At 38.1% G+C, this 21,566-nt stretch overlaps 1 protein-coding gene across 7 annotated transcripts in view; it reads right to left on the bottom strand.

The window, feature by feature from the left end:
* HECW2 (HECT, C2 and WW domain containing E3 ubiquitin protein ligase 2) overlaps nucleotides 1-21,566 on the bottom strand; it is a 404,779-nt gene that overhangs the window by 168,607 nt on the left and 214,606 nt on the right. Inside the window, exon 1 of one of the 7 annotated variants that reach the window (XM_060105719.1) lies at nucleotides 5,879-6,137. The exons of the other annotated variants lie outside the window; for them this stretch is intronic. The gene's annotated coding sequence lies outside the window, so the exon portion shown is untranslated. Of the gene's footprint in view, nucleotides 1-5,878; nucleotides 6,138-21,566 lie in introns of those variants that run through there. 7 annotated transcript variants of the gene reach the window in all.

The raw sequence follows: 21,566 nt of genomic DNA, 5'->3' as shown, positions 1-21,566 counted from the left end.
ACCTCTCAAGAGTTTCAGTCAGAGAGGGTTTACAGAAGAATTCACTTTAAACATAGGTAATGTTTACATGTTGAAAATGTCTTACCTCTTGTTCACTGGATCCCTGTTTCTTTCAGAGTAAAATTCAAAGTCTTTTTGGAGGTTAACAGTGCCCTACAGGATCTGGCAGCCCCCTTTCCCACCCCCCAAAAAATTAGAGCTCTGACCTCATCTTTCCCTGCCCTCTCCCCCTCCCCGCTTGCTCCATTCCAGCTGCACTGGACTCCTCGGTAATGACGGGAGTTAAGAGTATGCCAGGCCAAAATATGCCACTTTGAGCTGAAAGCAATCAGCCCTCTGCTCTCCCCCTTTATGTCTAAAAGCAAGACATAAATTTCCACCTGTAAAGGTGTCTCCCTCTCCCATACCAGGAAGAGTAAGATGACTCTTAATCACTACTCATCAATGGAGAAGGAACCAACTTCACTCTGCGTAACAAACCTTCCTAAATAACCCTTATCTTCCATTAGTTTTCCCCATATATTTACCTTCCCACAATTTACCACCCACAGAAGCCAACCCCCCCTTCCTTTGTCTAGTTACTTCTCCACAATTTATTGTCCTTTGGTAAAGTAGCATATAAGCCCCTGAGTTTAACCACTTCTTTGGGTCTTCATTTTATATACAAGAAGGCTTCATGCAAGTAGAAATAAAATTTTTAACACCTATTAAAATTTGTATCCCCTTTTTCCTGTTAATCTGTCTTTTGTCAGTCTGATTTGCAGGGCCAGTAGCCAAACCTAACTGAATAAAGTTTTTTTCCTCCTTTACAATATCCTCAAAGTTCTGGTCAGGATTCTGCCTCAGGGTCCATCTGTCTGAATCTTCCCCCAATATATCCTTATGCATCAATCCTCTCCTTAAATTATTTTTCTTTTTTGCCTGCATATCACTGTCTCAATGAAATCTACCCTGACTGCCCAGTTTAAAACTACCCTGTCTCCAGCATTCCTGGACTATCTTACTCCACTCAATTTCTTTTCTATAACCCTAACACCATGTAACATACTATATAATCTACTTATACTTCTTGTATATTGTCTTTCTCTCTAGAATGTAAACTCTAAGAGGTCAAGGACTTTTGTCTATTCTGTTCACTGATGTATCTCAAGTAACTAGAACAATACCTGGCACATAGTAGGTGCTCATATTTGGTTGAACAAAAGATGTTGTCATATCTTCTTTTAATTACGATGATATGGCATTAACTGAATACCCGTATTATATTGTTAAAATATACAAAGGAGGAAAATAAAATTCTCACCAAGGAATGCATAAAGCCTTTTTAAAGAGATCTCTGTCCTGTTCAAAATAGAGAAAAACAAGGACAATATTGCAAATTCCACAAAGCTTTACTGACTAACTTAACAAGATCAATTTATTTAAACTCTCAATCTTTATAACAAGAATTTCTAATTAATTCAATCACATTGCTATGCTGAGTTGACATTCAACTTTGTTTATAGCTTATAGTCCATCACACCAATGCACAATAAGATGAACTAGCTTACTTAAGATCGCATAACCAGTTTCTGGTAAAGGCCTTTGAAACATCTTAAACAAGTTTTTTCCTGATGAAGACTTTCAGAGCATTTCTAAATTATCATTTACTTTTCCTCCAACTGAATACTGTCCTATATAGAACATAGGAAACTCAAATTCTTTGATAATACCTCAAATGAAAAAATTATTAAAAGTTTACTTATATCAAACAATCTATTTAATTTGGCTACTCTAAAAATTTATAATAAATATCATTGTGAAAACAGAATATGCTGGGGCTTCCCTGGTGGCGCAGTGGTTGAGAATCTGCCTGCTAATGCAGGGGACACGGGTTCGAGCCCTGGTCTGGGAAGAGCCCATATGCCACGGAGCAACTGGGCCCGTGAGCCACAACTACTGAGCCTGCGCGTCTGGAGCCTGTGCTCCGCAACAAGAGAGGCCACGATAGTGAGAGGCCCGCGCACCGCGATGAAGAGTGGTCCCCGCTTGCCACAACTAGAGGAAGCCCTCGCACAGAAATGAAGACGCAACACAGCAAAAATAAATAAATTAATTAATAAAAAACTCCTACCCCCAACATCTTCTTTAAAAAAAAAAAAAACAGAATATGCAACTGGTAATAGTTTTAGCCAATTTCATGTTAGAAATATCAGCAGGTATTCGGTGATCTTTATAAAATTTGAGGCTTAAAAATTTCCAATGTCGGGCTTCCCTGGTGGTGCAGTGGTTGAGAGTCCGCCTGCTGATGCAGGGGACACGGGTTCGTGCCCCGGTCCAGGAAGATCCCACATGCCGCGGAGCGGCTGGGCCCGTGAGCCATGGCCACTGAGCCTGCACGTCCAGAGCCTGTGCTCTGCAACGGGAGAGGCCACAACAGTGAGAGGCCCGCGTACCGCAAAAAAAAAAAAGAAAAAAAATTCCAATGTCTTCATGAAAAACACATTGCTGTCAGAACATAATTTTCCCCATCACAGTTTGCATGGCTATATTTCCTCCAGCAATTACACTTTAACAATGAGAATGTAAGTCTCAGCTCTTTCAAAGGGTCAAGCATGGTCAGCACATGGTAGCTTGGTAAACACCTTGGCACATGATTCTCTATTAGGCCCTATATGAATATTCTATAACAATGACACTAAAATGCTTCAATCCCCTTCCTGGTACCAAAGCTGACAGATTAGAACAAGACTTCATACTGTTAAAGAAATTTCATGAAAAAGAGTAGGTAAATGATCTTTTTCTAAAGGTCCATCATGTGGGGCAAGGTGATGACAGTCTAACAAGAGTTAGAAGGAAGACTTTAAGGACTAAAAACAGAAAGAAAACAATTACAGAAGTAATGATGGAAATGAAAATCATTGAAAATTAATTCAACAAATATTTACTGAGCATCCCCTCTCTGCCAGTGAAAGTCCCTCTCCTTGTGGAGATTTTGGTCCAGTGGGAAAAGCGATGAATAATCAGACACAAAATAATGTATATGTCAGGTAGTGTAATAGAGACAACGTAATGTCAGGTGGTGGTGACATGGGTTGAAGAAAGACAGCCAGGGAACGGGAGCGGGAGACAGAGTGGTGGGAGAGGACTATTTTATGTAGGTTGATGAGGGAAACATTTGAACAGGGCTTTGAATGAAGTGAGACTGCTTTCCACTGGGAGATTTGGGAAAAGGCAACAAACGAAAATACAAGGACCCTGAAACAGGACAAGCCCACTGTGTTCCTAGGAACAACAAAGTGATGCAGAGTGAAGGATGAGGCCAAGAGTGGGAGAAGATGAGATCAGAGAGACAGGCAGGGCCAGCTTGTAGATGGTGTAGTATGGCTTTTGTTTTTAGGTACACATCATTTATTACCAGGCTGTTACCAGGCTGTGGCTGCTGTGTGATGCTAAGATCCCAGAACTTCAAGAAACAGCAGGCCTGAGTTTAAATTCCATTTTTCCCATTTACAGAATTTATGACCTTGGGCAAGTCTTTTTGTTGTTGTTGTTGTTGTTGTTTTTGCAGTACGCAGGCCTCTCGCTGTTGTGGCCTCTCCCGTTGCGGAGCACAGGCTCCGGACGCGCAGGCCCAGCGGCCATGGCTCACGGGCCCAGCTGCTCCGCGGCTTGTGGGATCTTCCCGGACCGGGGCACAAACCCGTGTCCCCTGCATCGGCAGGCAGACTCTTAACCACTGTGCCACCAGGGAAGCCCTTGGGCAAGTCTTAAAACTGCAAAGACTCCATTTCTCTATTCTATAAAATGATAATGGCACTCCTAGCTCAGAAAGCTGTGAGGAGGACATGTGTACAGGATGTGAACCTGGTTCATATTAGGAGCTATTATACATGTGTAGGTGTTTATTTCATCCTTTTTAAAGAGTGCTATGTTTTTAATACTCAAAAGCACAATTCCTCAACTTCTTTCCTTTTAACTTTTTAAATTTATTTCCTTTAAACATTGTCTTATTCTGATTTTTCATAAATAAATTAAAACAAAAGCATAGTTATTTTTATGTTTTTGGAGACTCTGCTTTCTTAAGCAATGGATGCCAAATGACCAGGCAGCAAAAGTGCAGGCCATACGTACAGAAATTGCACATTATGCCATGTACTATGCCGTGTAGCACAGTCTCCCACACAGAGTATCTGAATACTGCCCAGTTCTTGGATGGAGGGTCACTCAAAGCTGAAAGTTCTGTCAATGAGCTTTAAGCCTGGCTTAATAAAGAGTCAGGCAGAGATGCTCTCATCTCCCTACACAATAAATCCAAGACTTTGAATACAGTTTCAACTTGGGAATCTCTGTCACAGCACTTTGTATAAAAAGTCATCAGGAATTATAACGTTTTGACTATATATCCTCCTTTCTTTCCTCTATTTTTTTAAATACCATGCATACACTAAGCTCTCATTCATAGGTAATTCCTTCTAATACTAAGTGAAGTTTAAAAGCAACCTCTAGATCTTCCAGGATGTTACTTTTACATTGCACATGATAACTGAAGATTCTGAGAAATGTACCATTATAAAATATAATGTTTAGTAACAAATCATCCTTTGGTTCAGGGTAAATTACTCCTTTGATCTTAATGAGCTAATATAATAAGGACTGGAAACTGTAATAGATAACTTTATTTAAAGAAGGAGGTTTCCCTATTGAAATGAACCAGATACTTGTTGGAGCTAATCCAAACTAGTTATGAAAATATTAATAAGAAATATGTGGGAGCAATCTTTCTGGAACAGTTATTGCTACTGATTCTAAAGAATAATTTTGCCGAGTGGCTACTCCCTTGGGTCCTTCCCCAAAATGTCTTGATCAGAAGATGGATAACCTTCCCAGAGATTAGACTGCTCACCTGAATCTCTACTAAGTCATCAACTTCCTTTTCATTAAACTGAGCATGTATCAGTGTTTCTCAGTAAGGATGCTCCTGGCATTCTAGCGGATAATTCTTTGTAAGAGTCTGTCCAGTACATTATAGGAATGGTTAAGCATCTCCAGCTCCCAGGCACTAAGTGCCAATGATATGCTTTGTGACAATAAAAAAATAACATCCCCACCCGCCTTGAGAACCATTTTTGGCATATAGCCCGCCCCCAAATTTTTTTTTTTCATTCAAAAACACTAATTTGAAAAAATTAAAATAGAACTGAAATTTTGCCCTGCATTCATCCCAGTTTTTAAACAATTAATTGAAGCAGATTTATAAGGTCTATAGAAGACTGGGCCAGTTTGCCACAGTTTCCGCAAGAAACTATTTTTTAAAAACATGGTTTTAATCTTGAGTTAAAGTTTTGTTGTAAGATTGTTGTTAAATCATTAGTCTCTAGAATGTGAATCCCTATGAATGAATACTTGTCTACAAAAAATGTTACATTATAAATAAATCTGTTTTAACATCTCATTCCCTGAGAGAAGAGTTTTTAAATCCATCAAAAACATTATTATTTCAAAGGCAGATGACCTGTCATGAAATCTCTTTGGACTCAGTCTAATGCCATTTTCAAAAGCATTCTTGTAGGTAGAATCTGTACTTAACTTCACAGTAAAATAATTCACCTAAAACCAGTGGGACTCTAGAAATTCAGTGAGGGGACTGCATATTTATTTGTAAAAGTTTTACAAAAGCTTTAATCCCAGCACTGATCTCCTATGTTGAGGTGTCAAATGACTAAATGTGATTAATGCACTACAGACTTTGTTAATAATTGTCCCTAACCAAGCTGGGAGGGAACAGCATTAAGAATTTTTCAAAAAGAAAGGCAGAGACAACTGTGAATCCCAAACAGTTGGACACGGAAATCAGATGAAAGTGGAATTCATTTCACAGAACTTTCTAATACCTTACCTCATAAAATCCCAAAGAGTTCCTCTCTGCCTTTGCCAGGGCAGAATCCATCATTTCAAATCAGATTTAGGAAGCGGCATGAAGAGACATTTCATTCTCCTTAAAACCATGTACCTGGCCTACCCACTTGGCAATGTCATTCATAAGCGTGGCCCGAACTGAAGTCAAAGAGGGTCTGAAATCCTACTGCGGCGGGGAGAGCTCTGCGGGTCCACTTCGATGTTCCTGCTGTTCTTCCTCTTCCCCGAAGTTCTAGCAGTGAAATACTGAGTGGGACTCGAGCAGGCTGCTACCAGGAGACTCCTGTCCAGCTATAAACAACACTGAGAGCCACCCCTGCCTTTCATCAAGACTTATCACTGTTCAGGCATCCGAAGTGAAAAAAAATCATGGATCAGTGTCCCCGCAGCTAAGGCAGTTGTGGCCACGCCCCTGTAAAGCACAGGATGCAATTGCCCCATCCTCCCCTCAGCTTCCTTCCTTTGCTTTTCCATGGGAGGATTCCAAAGAAAAAGTTATGTGTGTACACACACACACTCACACACACAGGGGGCTGATGTCAACAAGCTGACTGTTATCACAGAGAGGGGGTTCTTCTGTTTGATTTACTCAGAATAGAGTAGCCACTATCTGGGAAACTCTAATTTGCTGTTACCATTCATCAGATACAGCCTTAAGTTAAGTTACTGAAATAGTATCCTAGCCAATCCAGAATAGAGTTTGTGGACTTGTGGTTTCAAACTGTAAAAACGGACTAAAACTTTTTCATATATCATATAGCTTTCATGAAAATCGCCAAATGTGGTTATCAGTACAGAAGTTATTTTCAGACCCTACTTTTAATGCAAAAATAGACACAATCGCCGATTTAGCTGGTACTCCTGTCTTGTTTTAGGAAGCGGTTGTGGTGTGAGAATCTCCAGTTCAGATGCGTTGTTCTTCAATGGGGAGAGGGGCCTCGTAAAGCTGTTCACCCACCCGGTGCCATCACTGCAATTTTTAAGTGCTGGCTGAATGCATGAGTACAACCAAAGGCTACAAGACCATCTCTTTCCAGCAAAACTTCCAGGAAAGCAAGATGAGATGCGCTCAGTTGTCACATGCTTTTGCTGTGAAGTGGGGCAGACTAGATTTAAGCTCCATGGTACACTTGGTGGCTGCAATTTCCTCTCCACTGTTCCCTTAACCCAGACATAGTTTGCCATGAAACTTCAAAGGTCCACAGAACTTTGGGCTGATTCTGGAATAGACTGAGTGAACGCAGCAAGCTTGTCACTCCAGAACCACCCCCGCCCTGTCCAGGCCTCTTCTGGACATGCAAACCCAGCCATGTCTTAGGACAAATCATTGTGGATTTCTAGGTACGTCCTAGCAAACAACAATAATAGCAAGCATGTATGGAATGCCTACTATGTACCAGGAACACATAGTAAATGCTTTAGAAATAGTCTCTAATGAATGCCACCGTGCTCTAAAACTGAGGTCAGTAGTGTTATTAGGTCCATTTTACAGATGAGGAAACTGAGACTCACAGAGAGAAAGTGATAACAACCAGGATTAAAGTCAGATCTGAATACTCCCAAGCCCAAACCCTGTTATAATACACTGCCTCCCCCAAATAACACTGTGAAAATGCCATGTCCTCACTAATTAATAGGTGGCCAATGGGCCCACAGCACCCTCAGTCACCATTAGGAGATTAGAAAAAATAAGTCAGAAAGGATGAATCTATTTCCTATTATTGTCATGAAAGATGGCTAGAGCCTCTATGAACAACAGACTTCTCAACAATGTCAGCATCTCTGCTTTCAACCCCAGTCTAAGAAAGTGTTTAACCCTTACCTCCACTCAAGTCCCAGGGCCCTGGACCCACTTGATGCTCCCACCACTCTGGCCCTCCAAGCCACGTTTCCTTGCCTTCCAAATATTGTAACATTTGTCAGATATGCCACTTTAGCTGAACTCTAGGTTCTGGTCGATCCACGTGTCACTGACACTCACTTGTGACAAACAGGCTACTTTCCTATGTAAAGGAAATCTGCTTCTCCACAGCAGAAGCCTTTGTCATAATAGAACATAGATTTTCCCAAGTTGATCATGAAAGAAACTTATAGAGTGGAGCAAGGGAGGTTAGATGAACATTAGAGCTTAGCCTTGAGGCCATCACATACATGTACCCTTTCACGGGGATGCTGTTTCTTAAACACAAGTAGTTCAGCCAGTACCTCTTCACTCACAATAATCTACTGTATTGAGAAGGTACAGCCAGAGGATGATAGTGTCAGGCCTCAAAATTTACATATGCCTTTCCTTCCTCCAAACCACACCCTTGAAGAAAACACCGAAAAAAAAAAATCCATAGCAACAAATAAAATGGTGAAGCACATTAATACCAATTTTGCATCCATATACCACCTTAGCACTTTCACCTACTATGCTATCATATAGGTGCTAGGCACTGGGAGACATATGTGAACAAGACACACACAGCCCCTCCTCCTTCTTGCAGAGCTTCTATTTTAGAGAGAGAAACACTAAATAACAAATATAAAGTGCATTCTTTAGTTACTATTATGATACATGCTACAAAGGAAAAAGAGAAGGTGGTAAGGCAATGGATGAGCTGGGGACATGACCCAGGCCAGAGAATAAGAGAAAGCTCCCTCAAGGAATCAGTGTGTGGACTAAGTGGACCATTAGGAATTGGGGAGGGGAGGAGGAGAGAGGAGAGAGTTCATTCCAGATAGAAGAGCTGTGCAGAGGCCCTGTGGTCAGAAGCAGCATGGCCCTTTCAGAGACTGAAAGAAGACCAGTGTGACTAGAGCACAGAGGATGAGGGAAGGATGAGGCCATGGAAGGAAAACAGACTAGAAAATATAAGCATCAGTGTATAGGGAGAGAAAAGGAAGCTTAAGAATAAGGGAAAGGAGGGCTTCCCTGGTGGCACAGTGGTTGAGAGTCCGCCTTCCGATGCAGGGGACACAGGTTCGTGCCCCGGTCCGGGAAGATCCCACATGCTGCGGAGCGGCTGGACCTGTGAGCCATGGCCGCTGAGCCTGTGCGTCTGGAGCCTGTGCTCCGCAACGGGAGAGGCCTCAACAGTGAGAGGCCCGCGTACCGCAAAAAATAAAATAAAATAAAAATAAAATTTAAAAAAAGCTCTTAAAAAAAAAAGAATAAGGGAAAGGAAATGTCCCTTTCCCCATCTCCTTAAGCTCTCCTTCTGAAAGCCCAACTGATTATCACATTCTCAACATTCTGATCTATTGATCAACAAGGATGCTTGTGGGTAGAACTGTGATTTGTGGCTTCTGAATGAATTAATCATATAAATTAAAGACATCACTTAACTGAAGTAGCTTATTCCCCAAAGCTCACAGAATATTTATTAAGAATAGGTAGAGAAGAGCAAAACACAATTCTTAGATTACAATACAGGCTGACAATGGAAAACTCCAACAGTGTTTCCTCCAGCTATCTTTGTGCGGGCACCAAAAACACAAAGCGGAATCAAGGTTAGCACATCAGGAAGCAACAAACCTCTTCCTGAAAAGCCCATTATGAATTTCCTTTGTGTTTATGCATTTTGCATGCCTGTGAGTCTGACATCACTCATATGCATTACTGAAGTCTTGCAGCAAGGGTCTGCCTATCTGCTGCGATTTGTATTGCCTGCTTTTTCTTCTGAAATTGTGTTCGTAAAGCAGCCAGATGAATACTCATTTCATCATCGCTGTGTTTTCGGATTCCCAAAATCTTCCAATGGAAATACACATTGGTTTGTGTATAAATCAGAAAGCTTTTGAAAATAAATTTTAACATGAGACGGCTGCTAAAAGATCAAGGGGAGGACGCTCAAAACTAAACTCAAGTAGATACATGTACATGAAACATGTTTGTTTGTTTTAAACTTATCTTAGAAAGTGGTATGCAATCAAATTCAATAAAACTAATAATGGCTATCATCTGTTATCCATTAAGCAACTTCTATGTGCCAGGCACACACTCCCTCATTTAATCCTCATAATAACCTTCTGGAATCGTCACTACAATCCCCATTTCACAGATTAAGAAAAATGGGGGATAGATGAATTGAATTACTTGCTAACACAAGATTACATAGCAGGAAACCAGCTGAATTTCAAATCTAGAGTTTGCCTGACATCAGAGATGACCCACACATTTCCCACTGCTATACAAATTCCCCAGGATACTAACTACCACTCACCAATGCCAAGAACTGTGCTCGGTATTTCAGAATCATTAACTGATAGAGTTCTCCCAGCAATTCTAAGAGGTCTTGTTATCCTTATTATGAGGAAACAGTTTGGAGAGGTCTAGTAACTTGATCAAGGGCACACAATGGCAAGGTTGAAAGGTCCAGAGGAAAATTTTCCAGTAGCCTGCATAATTGCACATCAGCAACATTCTTGTGGTACTCTGAGTTCAGTAAATACAAGTATGGACCTGTTACTTTCTTAGGGTTTTGCAGTTTTACCTGGGAAGTTATCATTATGCTTGGGAAGAGAGTGAAGTCCCCAAAGAACTGATTTTCTTAAGTGAATAAGGAGATCCCTTTATCACTGTCCATTCAAGACAAAATATCAGGATTATGATCTGCTTTCCTAAACAAGAATAACTGACCCTCACTTTTCTATTTCTAAAAGACAAATACACACACGTGATATAATGTGCCAAAAACTCTGAAAGGAATACAAAATTAAGAATAAATGTGGTGGTGTTTTTTTTTTTTTAGTAATTTCCACTACTGAACTAAAGATCCAGCTATAGCAGAGGCTCCTTTATTTGACTGACGTGTACCTTGAATAATATAACTAAGGATATATTATTTTTCCTTATGGGTGAAGTTGGTATTAACACCTAAGAATATATTTTTCCTTATCAATAAATTTTGTATTAACCCCAGATTAATGTAAAGACAAGTGTTTTTAAATGAAATATTAACGTGGTTACGTTACAATACAATCCCACATGTCTCATTCAATTCATAACAACTGTTTAATTACATGGTTAATGGATTCTGTAGCTATGCTACTTTTTATTCCAAATAAAATTATATTATATAAAGCAAGGTGAATTTCAGAATAGATTTTAGGTATGTAAAACTTCGAAAATAAAATGAGAAGGCTGTAAAATCATTACAATAAAGAAGGATGTACAATTATTTTATTTGTGTATTTGTGTCCTTTGCTTCTGTCTGTAAAATGAGAACACACCTTTTACCAATAAGGCTTTGTATATGTCTGAGATAGCAATGAACCCAATAATATCCTGGAGATTCTCTGCTGAAAGCACATAAATAGAGACTCCAAAATATTCACATTAGTGGACATTTCAGAATTGGCATTTATAATATACCACCATAGTGTATGATACAGAATCGAATAACCACACAGATTCCCACACCCTGAAAGAGTAGAACTCGAATTCTATTGTGTATTAGAATCAACTGGTGAGACTCATGTTTAAAATTCAGACTAAATTTCAGAGAGCAAACCAGAGAAATTCTGATTCAGTAGGTATAAGATGGGTCTTAGTAGTCTTCATTTTTAAACAATTACCCGAGCTAATTCTGATATAGTTGGTCCTTAAACCACACTTTAAGAGACACTGACCTGGAGTCAAAATCCAACAGACCATATATTAAGGTATGTGTGTATATGAATGTCATATTTGATTTTGTAAATTCGTTTTAGTAGAAAACTCAAAAAGAGACATGCATCTTTGTACCTTTGCAGTGTTACCTACCCTAACAATTCTCATGTTGATTATTTCCAATCCATCTCAAGAGGAAAACTATGTAAGAAGAAAACAAGAAAGTACAGGAAAAATGAAGAGACAAGAAGGGACACTAACATGAGAAAAAACGTTTTTGTCTGTATTTAAATCTAGAACAGTGCTCCTCAAAATATGGGCCATGGGCCAGCACTGGGCCATAAGCTGGCTGTTAATCACCTCACAAAAGTACAGAAACTGAGCCCTTTAGAAACTTTTACAGAAATTTGTCAGAGTAATTTTAAGTCTGTTCAATCTAATAATAAAAATGTGGGCTTATATTCTGTGGATCTTGTTTTTTATTCAATTTCATTCTTCTAATAGTTTATTTTTATTCTGACTAACGAAAGATCAGTGTCTGTGATGGATCTGAACGACCACAGGTAATCTGAGAAACTCTGGCAAACTCTAGATGGAAGAATGAGCCATGCTTGGTCAGACCAGGGAGTCTCTTAGCCCAGGGTTTGATATAAAAGTGGTTTTCTGTAATATCATTTCCAAAGGTTAGGGGCCAGAAATGATCTATTGAATGACTGTCTGAACTAACGTCTTCATCTTCTCATAATAACTCACTCTGAATCTGTCAGCAATACACCCATCTATGTGTTACGTGAATTGACCAACCATTTTTTTAGCTCGTACCACCTCTTAGAATAACATTTTAGTAAAATTTCCTAAGAGTTTACTTTCAACAGCAAAAAGCAACCCATGTTTCACTTATTATAAATGTGTTTCTTTCAACTTGCAAAGAAATCCTTGAGTTTTAATATTTGAGAATTCAATGATGAACTTTATCGCTTTAGGGTACAGATATTATATCTATACAATATCTATACTCTGTCTGTGAATCTTTGTTGACATGAAACTATTGCTTCAGGCTATTCTCAAATAGCAGCCTAGCCATCTTAGCATTGGGCCCTATCAGCTAATGATTTTCATGATTTTTGGCAATGAAAACGGTACTAAGAAGCACAAAGTATCAGGACATTATTTCGGTCCTAAGTACACAGACACAGATCTCATTTTGCAGTTTTCCTGCCTCCTAGTAAACCTTGAATAATAATTCTTTCTCTTGTTAGAGACCTGCATTCTAAACAGAATTGAAGTTAAAATGCTAGACATATTTCTACAATTCCTGGCTCAGGTCAGTATTTCCCTTCATTGCCCCCTGCAGTTGCTACTTTTGCTCTACCAGTGTTGCCAAAAATAACTTTTTCCTCTTCCAAGTTAAACATGGTGTTTATAAAAGGTGGGGATGGAGAATCTGGGAGCATGAATCTGTACACACCACAAACAAACTCACAATAATAGCAACAGCACTCCTAGCTGCCAAGATTTCTAGCCAGGAAGAATGAAAAATGAGGGGTTTTTTCTACTAAATAATTATGCCGCCTTTTTAAAAGAGAATAAAGCCAAGCTTTAAATATCCGAGTTTGTTCTGTGTTGCTTAAAAGTTATGTCACACACTAAATTTGTTCATTATGTTTTCTTAACATTTTTTAATCCAATTTAAGACATTTTCTCATGTCAGTTTAGTCAGTTCATATGACTAAGAACTCTCTGACAGCTTGAAGGCAGTGCAGAATAGCACTGGTTCTGCAGCCAAAATGGACACCTATTAGCTGTGTGACGCTGGCCAAATGAGTAACCTTCTACAAACTTTAACTCACTCGTTTATAAGATGGGGATAGGGACTTCTCTGGTGGTACAGTGGTTAGGTCTCCGCGGTCCCAATGCAGTGGGCCCGGGTTCAATCCCTGGCCAGGGAACTAGATCCTATATGTGAGCCGCAACTAACAGTTTGCATGCCACAACTAAGGAGCCCACCAACCACAACTGAGGAGCACATGCATGTGCCGCAACTAAAGGAGCTGGCGAGCCTGACTGCCGTAACTAAGAGCCGGTGCAACCAAATAAATAAATAAAATAAATATTTTTTTTAATGTTTAAATAAATAAAATGGGGATAATAACAATGTATAACCAGCATGATTTTTAGAGGACTGTAAAGCTACATAAAGCAAGGAGACAGTGTGCCTGGCACAGAGTATTTACTCACTATCAGTAACTCTCAGATTCTAGTTTTGTCTTTATTCTCAGTAGAGAAGATCTAAATCATTGGACTATTTGGAGAAGTTTTCAGAATTCTACTTCTGTGGCAAATATGAATACTAAGTAGATTAATGACAGTCCACCAAGAAGGCAACTGGCTAGATGAACTGACCTCAGAAGTCACTTGGATCTAGGTTATCTAACATGATTCAACTAGGCTTAAATTCAGTACTTTTATTAAAATTCAAGTAACATTGTTGGAGAAAAAGAATTGCCTTTAACTAAAGGAATTATAATTATGTTAATTCTTTTTATTGTATTACATACATTTGCTTCAGCAATCACTTTGGGAAAGGTTAAGTGGAGTAGATAAAACTAAAATCATAAGACATCTTTGTAAAAATAGATGGCATTCATCCAAAATGCTTTTCCTGGAACAAATTGTAACAACTTGATTCACTGCCGCCCTTCCCTACAAAGCTATATTTAAGGATCTGTAAGCATTTCCCTTAGAAACTGCTATCATCAGGATTTGTCATTTTACCTTCTAATCTGTTTTAGAGTTTATGTTTAAACTACTCAATCAATCTTAAAAAAAAGCCATTGTTTTTTAAATTTAAAAACTTCCTTCAGTAAAGAATAATAGTACACGGTTGGGGTGGGGGGGGAAACACCAGAAAAGTAAGGATTATTTTACACAAGAAAAAATGATTTAATAAGCAAAATAATATGCATGTTCAAGAAATACATGCCACCAAAGATTATATAAATTCAGTGGTCATTGTGTCATGATCTGTAATAATTAGAAACTAGATTAAGTGTCCAAAAAAGATGAATAGGTAAATTATGACACAGCCATATTATAGAATATTATGTAGTCATTACACTATGTTCCCAGATAATTTTGAATGACATGGGAAATGGTCATGATATAATAAGTGGAAAAATGTACTGCAGAGTTTTATGTATAATATGAGCTTAATTGACCTTAAACATACGTATGCTATTTATAAAAATAAAATTGTAAAAGGAATATGCCAAAATGTTCAGAGTAATTATTGCTTGGCAGGAAGACTTAAGTGTTCCTAATATTCTTCCATACTTTCTACTTTTTCTATAATGAACTTGCATTACTTTAATAATCAGAAAAGAGAGGCTTCAATCTAGCTTAGTGTGACAGAGAAATACAGAAACAGTAATAAATAAAAAAATAAAGTTTCCCTTGCAAACCTATCTATCCTGACACTTGAAAATATTACTTATAGTGTGGATTTATTAAGTACTCATTCAAAAGGAGTTGTTATTTATCAAGTGGAGTTGGCCAAAAAAGCGACCTTGTAGCTAACCACACATTATCAATAACCCATATGTCTCAAGATACTAAAAAACACAAGTATCATCCATCATAAGGACACCTCCAGGGGACAAAACACAAATTCAAGATACATCTGGTAAAGGAATTGTAAAAAAAAAAAATTGAAGCAAAAGATGTCACACAAAAACTAGTTTGAATCTGAGTTTAAAATTGTATTCAAAACTCTAAGTACTGAATAGTCATCAACTCAAAGAGATCTGCTCCAAATGGAATTATGACATCAATTTAAATCAAACATAAATACCCAAATAATTCAGATTCCCAGGCTATTTCAGGGTCTCCAACTTCCACTGTAAACACAGGCCCGTGTGCGTGCGCATGTGCACACATGCCCCACACACAGAAAAATCACAGTACAATCAACCATTGTAAACATTCATGGCCATAAATATCATTTCCAGTTTCTCTTTAAAGAAACCTGAATAAATTCTACCAGAAAAACAAGTTTTACTTTTTTCATCAAGATGACATTTTTTTAAACTTATATATCCATTATGTATCAGCTACTATGCAAAATATTTTCACATAAGCTCTTTTTTCATCTTGTCCTCTTATACCGCTGTTAGAAAATCTGGTCCACATGGATACAGTCATATCCAATCCCCTCTATCAGTCTATGTTATCTGAGATAAGGACATAGAAGATACTTTATTAATCTTCATATTCCAAAAATTGTTCAGTTCTGGGAAACATCCAATACATGTTTTTGATTAAATGAGTAAGAACAGATTCTCTATCCTAGTTTTTATTTCCCTCAGACTTTATTTCAAACATCATAAGTGTGAAGCACTTTATAACTTATTGGTCTCCAAATGTATGTATTTAGGAGCAACCGTTAAAATAAAAATTTGAAGAGATACTAATACTGGAACAGACACAAAGCCACATCTAAATAATCTCCTTATACTGACAAGTAAATATGAAGAGTCTGACAACAAAACATAAATCCAAATAGTTTTCATTCTCTAGGGGAAAAAAACATAAAAGTTAAACTCTATAAAAACTACTCTTTGAAGATGCCCAAATTTCATAAACGGGCCAAGGAAGTTTTAATAACATTACTCTTTAAGTCAAATGGAAACCAACTTGATTGAAGCTACACACTTAGTTTGTGCCAAAGAGAAGTAGCTTGGACATTCGTGATAAAACAATGAATAAATTCTTAGAACCTTGAAGAGAGAGAAAGAGAGTCTCAAATATAACCTAAGAGGAAACTTACATTATGGCCACTTTTAATTCTTTATGTGCTTAAGTTTATATACTTGGAACAATTGCATTCCTTATCTACGCTGGTAAAAATTATCTTGGTGTAGATTCTTCTAAATGGCATCGGAATAGTTAATTCACAAATGAGGCAAAGCTTCCATTTTGCAAATTGATCACGCAGTAACAACTGTAACATCTGAAAGGGCTTAGAATAAGCTTTTCTCCCCATTTCTTGCCAGTAGATCAAGTCAATAAGACTAAATGAAAAGTAGAAAATGTGGACCAACCAAATAAAATACAAAAGAGAAAAAAAGGAAAGAAAATGAAGAAGACGGATATCTTTTGTTGGCACAAGTCTACTTGGATGCATTCTCACATAGAATTTTTACAATTCTTTAAAAAACAGTTTCCATTGTTAATTCTGTGTTCAGATGACTTTTCCACTCATTACTCTGAGAGTAGCAAGTCACACATTCCTCCTTTTTTGGCTTGTGGGTCAGTGAGACTGCCATAAGTATAGCAGAGCAGTTAAGAGCCCAATGTCAGGAGTCAGGTTGTTCCTGAGGAGTAAGGAGAGAATATAGTGAAAGAAACCAGACAAAAGGGACTTCCCTTTTGTGGTGCAGTGGTTAAGAATCTGCCTGCCAATGCAGGGGACATGGGTTTGAGCCCTGGTCCAGGAAGATCCTACATGCTGCAGAGCAACTAAGCACGTGTGCCACAACTACTGAGCCTGCACTCTACAGCCCACGAGCCACAACTACTGAGCCCGCGAGCCACAACTACTGAGCCCGCGTGCCACAACTACTGAAGCCCGTGCTCCTAGAGCCTATGCTCCGCAACAAGAGAAGCCACCGCAATGAGAAGCCCGTGCACCGCAATGAAGAGTAGTCCCCGCTCGCCACAACTAGAGAAAGCCCGCGTGCAGCAGTGAAGACCCAATGCAGTAAAAATTAAAAAAATAAAAAAATAAAAAGAAACCAGACAAAAATGAAATACTCTATATAACTGGTTTGTACAGTATGAAAACAGGCAAAACCCACCTATAGTTTTAGAAGTCAAACCCAAGGGGAATTATAACTGGAAGGGAACATGAGGATGACTTCTGGGGTGCTGAGAAGTTTCTATATCTTGATCTAAGTGGTAGTTATTAGAGTGTGTACATATGTAAAAATTGATTATTCTGTATATTTAGAATTAAGGCACCATAAGGACTTTCCTAAATATGTGCTAATTCCCCCCCCCCAACAATATAAAAGGCATGACTAATGTATGGTGTTAGAAGTCAAGACTTTAAGCTGCCTTTAGAAAGGGATGTGATTGGGGGGACTTCCCTGGTGGTCCAGTGGTTAAGACTTCTCCTTCCAGTGCAGGGGGTGCAGGTTCGATCCCTGGTTGGGCAGCCAAGATCCCACATGCCTCACAGCCAAAAAACTATAACATAAAACAGCAGCAATACTGTAAAAAACTCAATAAAGACTTTAAAAATGGTCCATATAAAAAAAGTTTTTTAAAAGGGATGTGATTGGAAAAGGCAGGAGAGGGACCTCCAGAGTGATGGAAATACTTGGTTTCTTGATCTGAGTGCTGTTGCCATAAATGTGTTCACTTTGAGACAATTAAGCTGTAAACTTATTACTTTTCTTTTCAGTATGTATGCTATACTCCAATTTTAAAAAAAAGTGGAGAGGAGGTACTGCTCTACATTAAAAGTGCCATAATAAATAAACTGTTTACTGAATTTTGTTTTAAGCAAACCAACTGATTTTTAAGAAACAGTGCAATTTTAATATTGGATAATACTTGTGTATTATAATAAAGACATTGTAGTTGTATAAAAAAAAGTCTCTATTTATTAGAAGTTTATAGGGATGAAGCAGTTTTCATGGGTGGCCACTGAAGTCTATGCTAAGTTAGCTTAGTGGTCAGATAACAATTGGACAGAGATTTGTTTAAATGCCTTTGGCCAGTAAGTCTCCCAGCCTTTGCTAATGGGCTCTACGTGTATGATGGATCGCACCTTCAACACTCCGGCAGCTTAGAGCACTGTAGCTTACACCTCCTGCTTGCACGAAGTCTCAAGATCAGTGAGATGAGAGAAATGAGAGCCTTCTCAGGTCTTTGCTGGGCGTAACACAGCCCTACATATGTGTGTGGCCTTCTAGAGTCCCTAGAATATATCAAAGTTTTTCCAAGTCCTGCATATTATCCTTTTACATTTTTTGGGCCAGCCCTTTGTGTGCCCCAAGCAGTATTGCCACCTCAAGCAGCTATGATGCGAAACAGTTGCCAGTGATTATTTTTAACAAATGTCTTGGAGATAGGGCTATTTGCACAGAGCAAGCCCTGAGCCAGGTCAAATAAAGAGAAATCCCATGATTGGGGCTTTTCCAGGGGCTGCCAGACATGTCAAGTAGTGACAATTCTCTAAGCATGAGGCTTTTGGGGGATCTGGGAACACATTTTGCCTGTGTTCGTGGCTATTAAGTTGTTGATTTTCTAAGCTACCATGGTCACAAGGCTCTTGGTTTTAAAAACTACCGTGGAGCTGGGGAGAGGGAGATAGAAATAAGGTAAGTTAAAATACCATAAAGCCAAAACTTGCTATTCTAATTGAGACTCAACTGTTTCTTGAATAAATGCTCCTCCTGTACTTAAAAGCATTCTGTTGATTTCCAGAATGCTGAAAAAGTTAATTTTGAAAATTCTCTCCAGTGTTCTCATTGACTTTTAGAGGAGTAGACTTTTGAAGGTCCTGACTTTACCATTCAGAACTGTTTCTCCTCACAGGGATCTTTTGAAGATAACATTAGGGGTTTTCCTATTGGACTTCCAGTTCAACTAGCTGCCATTTTCAATAAGCATTTATGCTTAGAGCATGATACTCAGGAAAGTCAAGAGTCCCTTATAGACACTGTTCTGTGACCACAAGCTTCACTGATAACTTGGTTATCATGTCACTGATTCTAAAAATCGGTTCAGCAAAAGTCATCCCTCCTAGTGGAAAAACAATTAAGTATATAACATGCCCTTCTGACCATGTGGGCTATTACAGTAGTTTCTATTAAAGTTTTATTTTCATTCATAATGCTTTTGCACCTTAGTTGTTAACAAATTGTAAATCAGTAAAGAAAAATAAACTAAATGTCCATACAAAATTCTCACTAAAGATGAATCAACAATGGAATTTTCAAGGTGGTCACTAGTTTCTCATAGTGTAAGGGATTATAAAGGGACAGGTTCCGGTCTATTAATAGGCAGAAAATGTTTCTTATGTCAAAATAAGTAAAAGCAGAGAAGTTCTGGGAAGTCAGGAAGCAGATATTTACCTCCTACCAGGAGGGCAAAAGTTTCCCAGAAACCAGACCGAGCTGGGGTTGGAAGGGTCATTATGCTAAGGCTCTCTGTAAACCATGATTTGGAAGCTTACAGTGAAATAAAGAAGTGAGCTTTCCTAAACTGTCAGGAGTGCGCCACCTAATGCAGGGCATGGCCGACATTAGTTCTTTAACTAGTTTAAACTGAAATAAAATTAAACATAATATTATACAAGACAAAACAATAAAGTTCCTTAAGAGTTAAGATTAAAAAGAGGTAAGTGAATGAACCACAATATTCCCCTTTATGGTTAGGAGCATACCTTAAATAAGCTTTTCTTAACCTCAAATCCTTGGATCCTTAAAGGTAGATTTTTGAAGATGCTAAAATCCATAAAATAGTAAGCAAACTTTATATGTATGTATACATTTTATTTTTCCTGTAAAGAGAGCCCCTAGCATTCATCACACTCTCAAAGGATTAATTATAAGTCCCATAACAGTAAATGCATCACAAATTGTACCCAGCAGCATATTAGAAGGATTGTACACCATGGCCAAATGGGATTTATCTCAGGGATACAAGAGTGGTTTAACACACAAAACTCAATCAATGCAATATACCACATTAATAGAATGAAAAGGGGAGAGACATTTCAATTGATGCAGTAAAAAAAATCTGAAACAGTCTAACCCTTATGACAAAAATACTTAACAAACTAGGAATCGAAGGGCATTTATGAAAAACTCACAGCTAACATCATATGCACTGGTGAAAGACTGAAAGCCTTCTCCTTAAGATTAGGAATAAGACAGGGATGTCTGATTTTGCCACTTCTATTCAATACTGTACTGGAAGTTCTAGCCAGAGCAATTAGGCAAGAAAGAGAAATAAAAGGTATCCAAACTGAAAAAGAAATAAAACTATCTCTGTTCACAGATGACATGATCTTATACAGAAAATCCTAAAGAATCCACAAAAAACTATTAGAGTTAATAAATGAATTCAGCACAGTTTAAAGAATGCAAAAATCAGTTGTATTTCTACACACTAGCAATAAACATGCAAAAAGGAAATTGAGAAAGCTATTCCATTTACGATAGCATCCAAAAGAATAAAATCCCTAAGAATAAAGTTAACCAAGCAGGAGAAAGACTTGTACACTGAAATCTATACAACATTACTGAAAAAAATTAAAGAAGACCTACAGATTCAATGTAACCACCATCAAAATTCCAATTGCCTTTTCTTAAAGAAATGAAAAGACTGATTTCAAATTCATTTGGAATTGCAAGGGCCCCTAAACAGCCAAAACAATCTTGAAAAAGAACAAAGTTGGAGGCCTTATACTTCTTAGTTGAAAATTTACTACAGAGGCTACAGTAATCAAAATAGCATGGTACTGGCATAGGGATAGACATACAGACCAAAAGAATAGAAATAAACCCATATATTTATGGTCAATTGATTTTCAATGAGGGTGCCAAGACTGTCTAATGGGAAAAGAACAGTCTCTTCAACAAATGGTTCTGAGATAAATGGATTTCCACATGCAAAAAAATGAAGTTGGACTCCTACCTCCCAGAGGGTGCAAGGAATGAAGTTGGACTCCCTTTCTCTTAGAAGAAAACACAGGGGTATGATTTCATGACCTGGGATTTGGCAAGGGAATCTTCGTAATGGCAACAAAAGCACAAGCAATAAAATTAAAAATAATTAGAACTTCATCAAAATTAAAAACTTTTGTGCTTCAAATGACCATCAAGAAAATGAAAAGACAACCTACAGAATGGGAGAAAATATCTGTAAATCATGTATCTGTTAAGACTCTAGTATCCAGAATATATAAAGAACTCTTACAACTCAACTACAAAAAAGATAATCTAATTTTAAAATGGGCAAAGGATTTGAATAGACATTTCTCCAGAGAAGATATACAATT

The sequence above is a fragment of the Mesoplodon densirostris genome, chromosome 8, assembly GCF_025265405.1.
Source record: "Mesoplodon densirostris isolate mMesDen1 chromosome 8, mMesDen1 primary haplotype, whole genome shotgun sequence".
NCBI classification, from domain to species: Eukaryota; Metazoa; Chordata; class Mammalia; order Artiodactyla; family Ziphiidae; genus Mesoplodon; species Mesoplodon densirostris.
Note: the sequence above shows the minus strand (reverse complement) of the source record. Positions and strands in the feature narration are given on the sequence as shown.